This window comes from Ambystoma mexicanum, chromosome 5p (assembly GCF_040938575.1).
Source record: "Ambystoma mexicanum isolate Mex_15411 chromosome 5p, UKY_AmexF1_1, whole genome shotgun sequence".
NCBI lineage: Eukaryota > Metazoa > Chordata > Amphibia > Caudata > Ambystomatidae > Ambystoma > Ambystoma mexicanum.
Window position 1 is genome coordinate 943,121,320 of NC_090930.1, and position 10,815 is coordinate 943,132,134.

General features: G+C 49.0%; 1 protein-coding gene across 1 annotated transcript in view; it reads right to left on the reverse strand.

Moving 5' to 3' along the window:
- The window catches only part of RALBP1 (ralA binding protein 1), a 593,582-nt gene extending 583,308 nt beyond the window's left edge, over positions 1-10,274 (reverse strand). Inside the window, exon 1 of the mRNA XM_069613390.1 lies at positions 10,071-10,274. The gene's annotated coding sequence lies outside the window, so the exon portion shown is untranslated. The remainder of the gene's footprint in view (positions 1-10,070) is intronic.
- Positions 10,275-10,815: the final 541 nt, after the last annotated feature.

Sequence of the window (10,815 nt, forward strand, 5' to 3'; positions counted from 1 at the left end):
AGTGGGGTCCTCACAGTATTAAGGAAGGACGGGGGCTGTGCCGACCCGCACTTTAAGAAATATTACGAGGCTGCCCAACTATGGGTATTGAAAGAATGGATTCCAGACAACTCTCAAAAGCTATGGGCAGCACAAGACAACACTCACCATACACCTTCTCTGGCTGGTGAAACAGTATAGACACTCCAATGTACAAATCAGTGAAATAATGAAAGCAACGTTAGAAATGTGGCATAAAGCAACACAGAGAGGAACACTAACCAAAGACCCAGCCCCCTTTATGCCATTATTCAAAAACCCGGAATTCCCGCCTGGAACAGAGAAAGGGTAATTTCAAAAGTGGGAGGAGGCAGGCTGTAAAGTGGATGGGGACATGTATCAGGCGCAACAGATAAAAACATTTTTTGCAACGTTGCTAAACTTGAATGCTAATGATAGATATAAATATGAACAACTGCACCATTGGTTGTGCACTCCCAGAATAAAAAAGGCTGCGACAAGGGAATTAACCCTGTTTGAAACATATATAATGACACACACTGAAACGAAAAAGATTGTATCAAACACCTACAAGTTTATACACAGCTCAGAAGAGGAAATTAAATGGCTATACATAAAAAGATGGGAGAAGACTCTGCGTAGTACGATCCCAAAGGAGCGCAGGGAATACATATGGGGGTAATACCCAAACTCTCAAAGGCGATACAGACTAAAGAAATGCGGATGAAAATGCTCATGCAATGGCACTACATGCCAGAAAGACTCCAAACGATGTATCCGAACTCCCCAAATACATGCTGGAAGGAACGCGTATGGGAGGGAGACTGGCGACACATTTGGTGGGACTGCCCAACCCTACAGCCGTATTGGACAGGTGTGAAGGCCCAAATGCAGTCAATGTTCCCAGACATGGGGAGTCTGGGAGAAGAAGTATGGTTATGTGGGCTATGGGACCCTAAAGACAAACAGCTAACCGAATCGCAAAAACGGAACATCATGGGTCTATTGATAGGAGCGTGGTTGGAAATAGCCCATAAATGGAAACAGAAACACCCGCCTTTGGCAAACGACTAGATAAGAAGAGTCTGGTCACATATAACTATGTAACACATAACGTACAATATACAAGATAGCAATCAAAAGTTTAGAGAGGACAGGGGCAAGACCCTCGAATATTCCCAAAGTGATTACATGGAGCAGTGGTGCCCACACAAAATAAAGATACTGAACATGTTTAATTAAGAAACAGAAGAAAACCCTCGGACACAAACTTATACAAGCAACTTCCTGGAGGGCGGGGGGTTTAGGGGAGGGGGGGGATGGGTAGTGTACATGTTTAATAATGACAAGTTAAATGTTGTAAAAACAATAATTTTTGAAAAAAAGCTCCAGCTGACTCGATCAAAGGCCTTCTCGGCATTGAGGGATAGGATCAGGGCACCCATAGGTTTGACTGCAAGAGATTAGCACATGTAGAGTCTTGAGGAGATTATCTGCTCCTTGCCCTTTTATAATGAAGCCCATCTGGTCGGGGTGAATCAACCTTGGGAGGTGGTTCTCCAGCCTCAAGGACAATATTTTGGTGAATAATTTGGCACTGATGTTCAACTAGCAGATCGGTCTATAAGCCCGACATTGCGTGGGGTCTTTCACAGGTTTCGGTATAACCACTATTCGTGCTTCGAGGAACATGGGCGGGATCACCCTCATCTCGCAGAAGGTATTAAAGCACTTCACTAACAGCTCTGCCAGGGTCTCTTGAAATTGCTTATGAAAATCTGTAGTATACCCATCCTCCCTTGGGGCCTTTCCAGTTTTCAGCTACCCTAGAGCTAATGACACCTCTTCTGCCATAATGTCAGCTTCCAGGAGGGCCACTTCCTCAGCCTTTAGCCTAGGCATTGCCAGACCGCTCAAATAGTCCCTAATGGCATGTTCCCCTGGATCAGGGGCCTGGGTGTATAGCGTTTCATAATAATCTGCAAAACAGCCAGCGATGCACTCTCGCGGGCCCAACAGCTCTCCATTTGTGGTCTGAATGCTTTTAACCCTCCTGCCCCCTCTACAGCCTCGACCACTATTAGCGAGTTATGACCCCACACGATTAACTCTCTCATAATATCGTTGCTTAGTGTATCGCAACTTGACTACCTCCCCAATCAGTGTAGAATGCAACTATTTTTCTTTATCCCTCATGGCGCTTAACATGTCTTCCCCTATCCTGCATCCTCCTATTCAACTGTTCTCTCAGTCCCTCCATCTCCGCCCATAGACTGTTTTCAATGAGTCCCCTCTCACATTTCCTTCCTGCTCCCTCTGCTATGAGGAGCCCCCTAATCGTAGCTTTGGCAGCCTCCCACACCAAGGTCGGTTGGACCGCATGTGTATCGTTAGTTTTAAAAAACATGCAGATCTCTAGCCTGATGAATTCTTTTAAAGACCGGGTCTCAGATCAAGACCTCATTACAGCGCCACCCTGGGGTACTCCTCATAGGACACGTGACCACATGACTGTCTCAATTTTAGGTGAGGAAATATCCCCCTACTGCAGAACCAGTAGGAGATATATTCTGGTATACGTAGCATGTGTGTGGGAGAAAAATATGTAAGCGAAATCCCAGTTATCCTTCCCCTGCGGTTTGTCCCCTCTCCCCTTCACTGACCACCAGCCAAATGGAGGATCAGCAATATTAAAATCGCCTCCCACTAGCACAGAGCGCATCTCCCCCCCAATCATCAAAGACCGCAAATATTATCTTCATGAAGAGGAGCTGGGCAGTATTCAGGGCGTATACCATCGCCAGTGTAATTGCGACACCGCACACCCGACTCTTAATTGCGAGGAAACTTCCTCCAAACCCCTTCCTCACCTGGATTGCCTTCATTTCAAAGGTCCTCGCTAGCACAATCCCCACACCCTCCTTTTTATGATCCTTGTGCGATGCCCAAACCATTTCCCCAACCACCCCCTTCCACAACGGGCATTCTTTTCCCTATTTAAAGTGGGTTTCCTGAAGAAACAGTACTGACATTTTAAGTTTAGGAAACATGCTATATGTTAGGGACCTCTTGTTGGCGGAATTGAGCCATTTAACGGTCAGGGTTGCCACTCTCAAATCAGCGATACCCCAGTCTTATGAATCACATCATACTTATCACCCAAGGCCATTGTAAGATCAGAACAGCCCCACTCTCCCCCTTCCCTCCCACCCCCCTCCCCCGAGTAAGCGTGCTGGATCCCCACCTCAAACCATAACCACCATCAATAAACCATGCAACCAAGAGTAAATAATAAGGACATAAGGCCTTGCAAAGATGAGACACTTGGATGCATCCAGATCACCAGGTAGAATGAAGTCCAGCCTCTAGCTGTGCCTCACTTTACAGCACAAGTAAAGGGACATTGGCACTGCAAGCCTATGTCAGTCCAAGATCTATACCAAGTCCCGGCCCTGCCCCTCATCTCGGGGGAGATGGTTGCGGGGCCCGCATACTCCTTGATCTTCTCGAGCTACGATCTCTGCTGCGGCAATTCAGTTGGGCAAACACACTTAAAACTTTATCGCAGCTGACACGGACGGTCTTGTTCTGGTTGGGTTTCTTCTTTCTGCAGTTCCTGAAGGAGCCTTACTGCCTCGTCACCCTGATATAATGCATAACTCTTCCCCTTGTAAGGGGCGTGGCTTGTGGCCATGAAGTGGGGAGGCATCCTCGATTAGATCCTGCAGATCTGTTTAATGACTGCCTTCATAGTTGCTGCACATGGGTTAAGAGACCTGATCTGGGCATTGGAACATCTTGCGAATAAGATTTTGTTGGAGCCGACGTACTTTGGCTAAGTGCTGTGACACATGGCCCACCCAAACATATCAGGGCCTGCATGCAAGATGGCAGCTGCCGCGCAGTGTGGCTCTGGATAGGCCCTCCTGTGGTGCTGCAGATCGCACCAGAGACCTAGGTGGATGGCTGCCACAGGGAGCCCTGCGATGAACAGTGGTCCCCCGATCCGACTGCCGGCATTGAGGGTCCGGGCACCGACAGCTGAGTGCTCTGTTGGGACACCTGTGCCCAGTATATTGATGCCCCTCTCCTGTGTGTACCCGAACTACAGGGTTTGTGCCAAGTCCATTTGTGGAGGGCGGGGAGGTCGGCAGGTGGGACGCCTGGCGGCCCTGGCCCAGGCAGCCCCCCTGGGTTGCCTGGCTGCCGCTTGGAAAGCATGCTGCACACTGACTCAGCCTTTGACAGGGACTAAGGTGCTGCTTTGCACCCCCCCGTGAAGGAGGTGCTGGGTACCTGAGGCCTTGGATACGCAGATGAGGCGGCCGCATCTGTGGCCCGACTGCATGGTCAGCACATAAGTGGGGGCTGCATACTTTTTGGAGGCAAGGGACATTCTGTGTCTTCCCCCTATGCAACTTTCTGTGAAGGCCTCCCATCTGTTTTGTGTACTGCACTATTTGGCCTGCCTCTATAAGCTGCATACTCCGATCCTTGCTCATTGGTTGGATGCTGGACACTGCAGTGGCTCTGGATAACAGTGGTGATTTGGCATCAGGATCTGACCGTGTACCTTCCCTTTTGTGGACTTGGGTGAGGAGGGTGATGGGAGAAGGAATGGTCTCTGGAAGACTACTGGCCTGCACACAAGGGCGCAGAGATCTTTTTTGATAGATGGGGATTGCGGCAAGGTTGTAGGCCCTACCTGGTTGGCATTTACTGCGCAAACGAAGAGACGCATTTGTGGGCTCTGCCATCATGCAAGGCGGAACTTAGCCTGAAGGTATTGTATATTGCCTCAAAGCTCCCTTTAATGGTGATAGCTGCAGCTGGACACGTGTTCACACCTCTCCCCTGCATTCATGCCTTGGAAACACAATAAGGGTCATGCTAAGCAGATCATGATGCTGGCCTATGCACGCAAGAATGTGGATGGTGGAGACACCTTAGCTGTCGGCCAGCAGGCTACTTGCCCCCATCCCGTGGATCAGCAGAGACACCCAGATCCTATCTGCGATAGCATAGCTGCAGTCGGCGCTTGAACACAAATTGACTAAGTCATTGTGCATGTTGGATCGCTCAGACAGGATGTGGGGACATTGGCTGACAGAGTGAACACAGCTCGAGATGCAGGTGTGCGAGAACACTACAAATGTTGCGAGTGCGCAGGCAAATGTCTGTGAGCTGTCGGATAGGGTCAAGACCCTGGAACTCCATGCAGAGGACGCTGCGGGTAGGGCCAGGAGGAACAATGTCTGGATATTAGGCCTGCTGGAAGGCGCACTGTGTGTTGGCCCCACAGGATATCTAGAGAATCTGCTTCTGCAAGAGGTCAGTCCAGGCACAATTTTGCAGGGCTTTGCGGTGGAGCGCGCGAATATATCTTAAGCCAAACTCCCCCCTCTGGAGCCCCTCCGCAGCTGCGGATTGTTCGCAACCTGAATTACAAGGTTAGGGAACGAATACTTGCTTTTGGCCGAGAAGGTAGAGACATCAAGAGGGCCTCCTCCAGACTTTGCATTTTCCCTGATTACACGTAAGAGCCATGTTCAATCCTACCAAAGAGCACCAGTGTAAGGCACATTTGCGGTACATGTGATATATCCTGCTAACTTTAAGGTGCTGCACAACGTCAGGGAACTCCTCTTTGAGAATACGTCTGAAGCGAATGCTTGGATGCATACAAATGGCACTGTGCAGCTCCTGGAGACAGGGGGACAGACTGAAAGCCGGGAGGAATAGCAGGACGCTTCCCCACAGGCGAATGCATGCAACAACATGGATTGGCTTGGTGCAAGAGACAGGAGTTTCTGCATTGCATGGTCAGTTGACTATTCCTGGCTGGCTGGCTGACTGCCGCTGGCTCATCCCTACTTTGGGACACCAGTTTGGAGGTGTCCGATGCTTGCCAATACGTAAATGGAGTTAGGTCGATAGGCGGGTGGGAAAAGCGGTCAAGCCTGAATATGCTGTATGCTTTTGGGCTATTGTGTGGTTGGTGTGAGATTTCTTTTCTCCTCTTTTCAGTTTTTTTTTCTTTCGTTATTTATTTTCTTTCTTTGCAGGCAGGTTCCATTTCATTGTTGATTGGTTGGGTGTGGGTTGCCCTCACTGGTCCACAAGCTTTGCCCTAGGCCCCCTGTCCGTTACCACCAAGACGCTGATGCCACCCCCCATTCCAGACCGCCAGGCGGTGCCCCGGGCCTGTTAGAATGTTGGCTGCACATTTCGAGGGAGGCCGTGGTTTAGCATTCCCCCAAACGCAATCTGTCACTCATAGCCCACCTAGTACGGGCTGTCACGTGGAATGTGCGCGGTCTTAATAATTTTGTTAAGTGAAACAGAGTGTGGAACTACCTACGCAAAAATAGGATGGAGGTGGCCATGCTGCAGCAAATGCATCTTACTGCGGAATGGCAAAAAGTGAGGGTTAGGAAATGGGGCTGGACGTCCTGCAGCTATTTAATCTGCATACGCTAGGGGAGGTCTCATTTGGATAATGCCATCGGTGCCATTGAAGGTGCTAAACACGAAAAGCAGCTGGTCCATGGATAATTAGAAAATAAGGAAAATATTCATTGCCGGGTTCGAAATTGAGATTTGATGAGCAGGAGCAGCTAAAACTAGCTCCATCCAGCCCAAAGGTCTTCCTATCTATCTCAGGTGCTTTCACAACTGCTACAGACATAGCAGCATAGCTAGTTTACCCGAGAGCTCCTGGTTCCATAAGTCTCTATTACAAGGCCAATCTCTAAATAGCTGTAGCACTGCATTTACATCCCACAGCTGTGTGTACTTAGCTACGCAGGGCGTTCAAATCACGCAACACAGCAGTCCAACTACTGCTGGGTGTTCTCCTACTGGGGCCCTTCCAAAGGTTCATGTCCCGCTGAGATAGCAGAGATACATTCCTACGGTACTAAAAGCCTTGCCTCCTTTGGTCAAAGATGCTAGGAAATTCAGCACTTGCACTAAAGGGGCTGAAATGGGATGAAGTGAGCGCTGGCTGCATCATAGGATCAAACCATGCCGCCTCATAGCTCAGGAGGGTAAAGGGGGCCCATAATGGTTTGATAAATTCTGCAGCCGGTTCCGAAATACCAGACAGGCTCCATCTGCTCCTGAGCTGGCCTGTTCTTGTCAGAGGATAATTCCCTGACATGTCCAACAGGAGATTCTGTTTGAGAGGAAGCAATCATGGAAAATCCGAAGAATGTGCCATCAGAACTGGAAACCACGCTTGCGATTTCCAGTTCAGGGCTATTACCACGCCTTCCGTGTTCTCTGTACGAATTTTTGCTAACGTCCTGACTAGCATCATTAACAGGGGAGAAGGGGTGAAGCATAGTGAACTGCGCCCACCCATGTTTGAAAGATGGAGTCTGCCCCCTGAGCCTCTGGGTCCAGCCTCCAGCTGAAGACCTTGACTGTCTGTTCATTCTGGATGTGAAAAGGTCCATGTACAGCGGGCCCCAAAAGGCTGCTATCTAGTCAAAAACATCTCTGTCAAGTTTCCAGTCGCTGGAGTCGTGCAAGTAGAGGTAGTTCCAATCTGCTACAACATTTTGCACTCCCAGTATATATTCTGCTGTAACCGAGATCCTCCAGTCGAGGCAATAATGGCAGAGGTTCTTCGCTAGCTCTACTAACATGCAGCACCAGGTGCCTCCCAGGCGATTGATGTACTGTGGAGAGGTTGTCCATCCTGAAAAGAATGCAACACTCCGCTTAGTGTTTTGCAAAAAGCTTTAATTGCGAACGACCCTGTGAGAAGCTTCAGACAATTAATGTGGAGAGACAACTCTTGTGACCACTTGCCGCCCGTTTCCAGTAGCCGCACTTCGCTCCACATCGGACTCTATGATAAACTCTGGGGTGCGTATGAAGATCGCACATCCGTTCCAGGCTTCCATGTTCTGAAGCCACCATTCTAGCTCCAATTTTCCCACCTGGTATAGGGGAACCAACTGATGGTAACTGAGGACTTCCTCCAGGTGCTGAATCCTCAACCTCTGCAGCGCACTGTAGTGCAATGGACCGGGAAAGATAGCTTGGATGGATGCTAACAGACCTACCATCCTCGCTAGAGCTCGCAGCGATATCTCCGGTTTCACTAACGCTGCTCTCAGTTCCTTCTTTATTGCCCTCATTTTGGGCGCTGTCAACTATAGAGTTGCTTTTGTGATGTCCACTATGAACCCCTGGAACTCTAAGGGCTGCCTGGGGATGCGCGATGACTTTTCCTGGTTTAATCGGGAACCCCTGGGATGAAAGGAGCTTAGATGCCCACCGCATCTGCTCGATAAGGGTCTGCTTGTCGCTTGCTAGCATGAGAATATCGTCCAGGTAAATTATCATTCAGATACCTCCCTCTCTCTTGGGGCTGCTGCCACCGGCCTCATGACTTTCATGAAGGCCCATGGCACCAACATCAGACCGAAAGGCAGGCATTTGAACTGCCACACTTGCTCACGCTATCAGAAACTCTGATACCTGCAGAACTCCCTGGCCACCAGGATCGATAAATATGCATCTTTCCTATCCAATCGTACTAGCCAGTCTCCTTTGCAGAGACTATCCCTAGGGAGGTGGACTTCCTTCATCTTGAAATGTCTGAACAAACAACCCATTGGGCTCCTCTAGGTTGTTAAATAATCTCACTTTCTCTTTTCTGCGTACTAGGAACATGCATCTTATCAATGCTTGCGCTGCATTGTCATAGCGTTCTATTGCACCCTTTCTCACTAGCTGTAGCAGCTCTTTCTCTGGGAGTATGAGTATGTGCTTGTGCTCTTGCTGCACTTGTACTACCTGACGGTGTCTACCTTGCTGGACCGGTTCTGCCGTAAACTATAGTCGAAACCCTGCTACTGTCTGAAGTAGCCATGCATCGGTGGAAAGCTCTTCCCAATAACTTGGCAGCGCCCCTGCTGCTTGCAGCGTGGGCCTTTCTAGTGATGAAGTGGAAATGTGGCTGGACTCCAAGCAAGCTCAATGTGGTGACAAATATATGTACCATGGAAAGAATAACAGCAGGGCTCCATGGGAGGGCTGTGCCACAGGAGAACATCTGGGGTGAATCCATGGGCAAATATTGTAACACTTGGCATTGCCAGTCACAAGATTGAGATCAGGTCGATGATTCTGGCGCTAATCGGGATAATAATAGGTGTGAGCTTCCCCCTGGGGAGCTACCCCCAATCGGACCATTCCCCGTATATGATATGAAGACTCAGGGGACGGCCGTGGTCCCACATGCAATAACGGACTTTCTAATTCTGCATTTCTAGAACAACCGAAGGTTTATGTTCCTCAATGTTTAGAGACACCGTTATCAGGGGAGAGAAGTTGCCTTGCTAGCAAGGTTTACATCTGTTGTACGAAAATCTATAATTAAAAAAATAGGGTTTTCAGGTCCTTCCTGGAGTGAAGGAGGGGGCAGTCTTACCTGCGTTACCAACAATAGCCAATAAAAGATACAGAAAATTGCAAAACCATCAAATTAATTTTTAAAAAAACATAACGGCTAATCTTCATCAAATGGCACCAAGCTTTTTTAATAAAGCACTTTGGCCTTGGATACAATTTAGTAACCTGATGCATACACCAAGAATACCATTCCAAAATGTAAATGTTCGAACGCGATCTTGTTATAATAGAACACAAATAGTTCCTATTGTGTTCCCTTGTTGGGGTATATTTGTGCCCTTAGAAGACCAACATTCATTAGTATCAGCCAGATGAATAGAATAGACAGCTGTCACTATCATCTGCATTTGACAGCTACTCCGAGGACACGTCATTTGACTTCTGCTCATGGGTGGCACGGGGCATCGACGAGCAACGCATGGCAGAGGATAGCAGTGTCCCAAATTACTTTAAGAATTGCATTTAATTACGAAATGAATTTGTACAAACATTCGAAAACAGTCAGCAGTCTCGGTGGGCGTGGCAACCAGGCAGAAACAAGCCCTTTGTCTGCAGCTAGGGATTTCCCCCTTCACACAGGATGGCGATGAACTGGCGGAGTCTAGTGATCGGGCAGTGACCCCGAGTCACGTGACACTAACCTGTTGTACACGGACGGCTCGGGCTGCTTCTATTGCCCACCTGCAAAACTTCCCTTCTATCCTGTAACCACCGCCGCTTCCTCTTCCGCCCAAAGGAGTGATGCAGGGAACGCGCTTGCGTAATGATATGGTAGTATCTAGTTCCCATCCGAGAAACGGACCATAGCAACGCCCGCCCACTCTTCTTCACGTGACTTTCTACGTCATCATTGTGATTTTCGGGACCAATTTTAATGAGCCGGAAAAGGGAAGGCTCTGGCTGGTGGTACAAGTGCAACTGGAAGCCCGCTGTTGGCTTGCAGTTGCAGCAGTTAGGGTGGGCATCTTAACACCAGATGGGACGCTGCAAGAACAGCGGGAAAGCTTGGGGTGCCGGTACAAGTGCAACCGGAATCTGCGTGCTTTTGACTTGCAGTGGTTACGGTGGGCATTTTCTTCGGGATACCGGGAACGTTTCTGCTAAACCCCCGATGGAGCGTCCGATTCGTCTTGTCCCTGATCGTCATTTTTCTGAGCGGGAATCGGGAATGCTCTGATGAGGGAGGGAGGGATGGGGTACATTGGTGCGGGTCTGGGAACATGGTTGGGGCATATGGGTGTGGGTCTGAAGGGAAAGGGGGGCATAGTAGGTCTGGAGGGCGGTATTGGGGTATCTTGGAGGAGTCTGTAATGGATGAATAGGGCATACCTGCCTACATTTGAAAATCAAAATGTCTGAGATTTATAACCTGCCCACAGCCACACA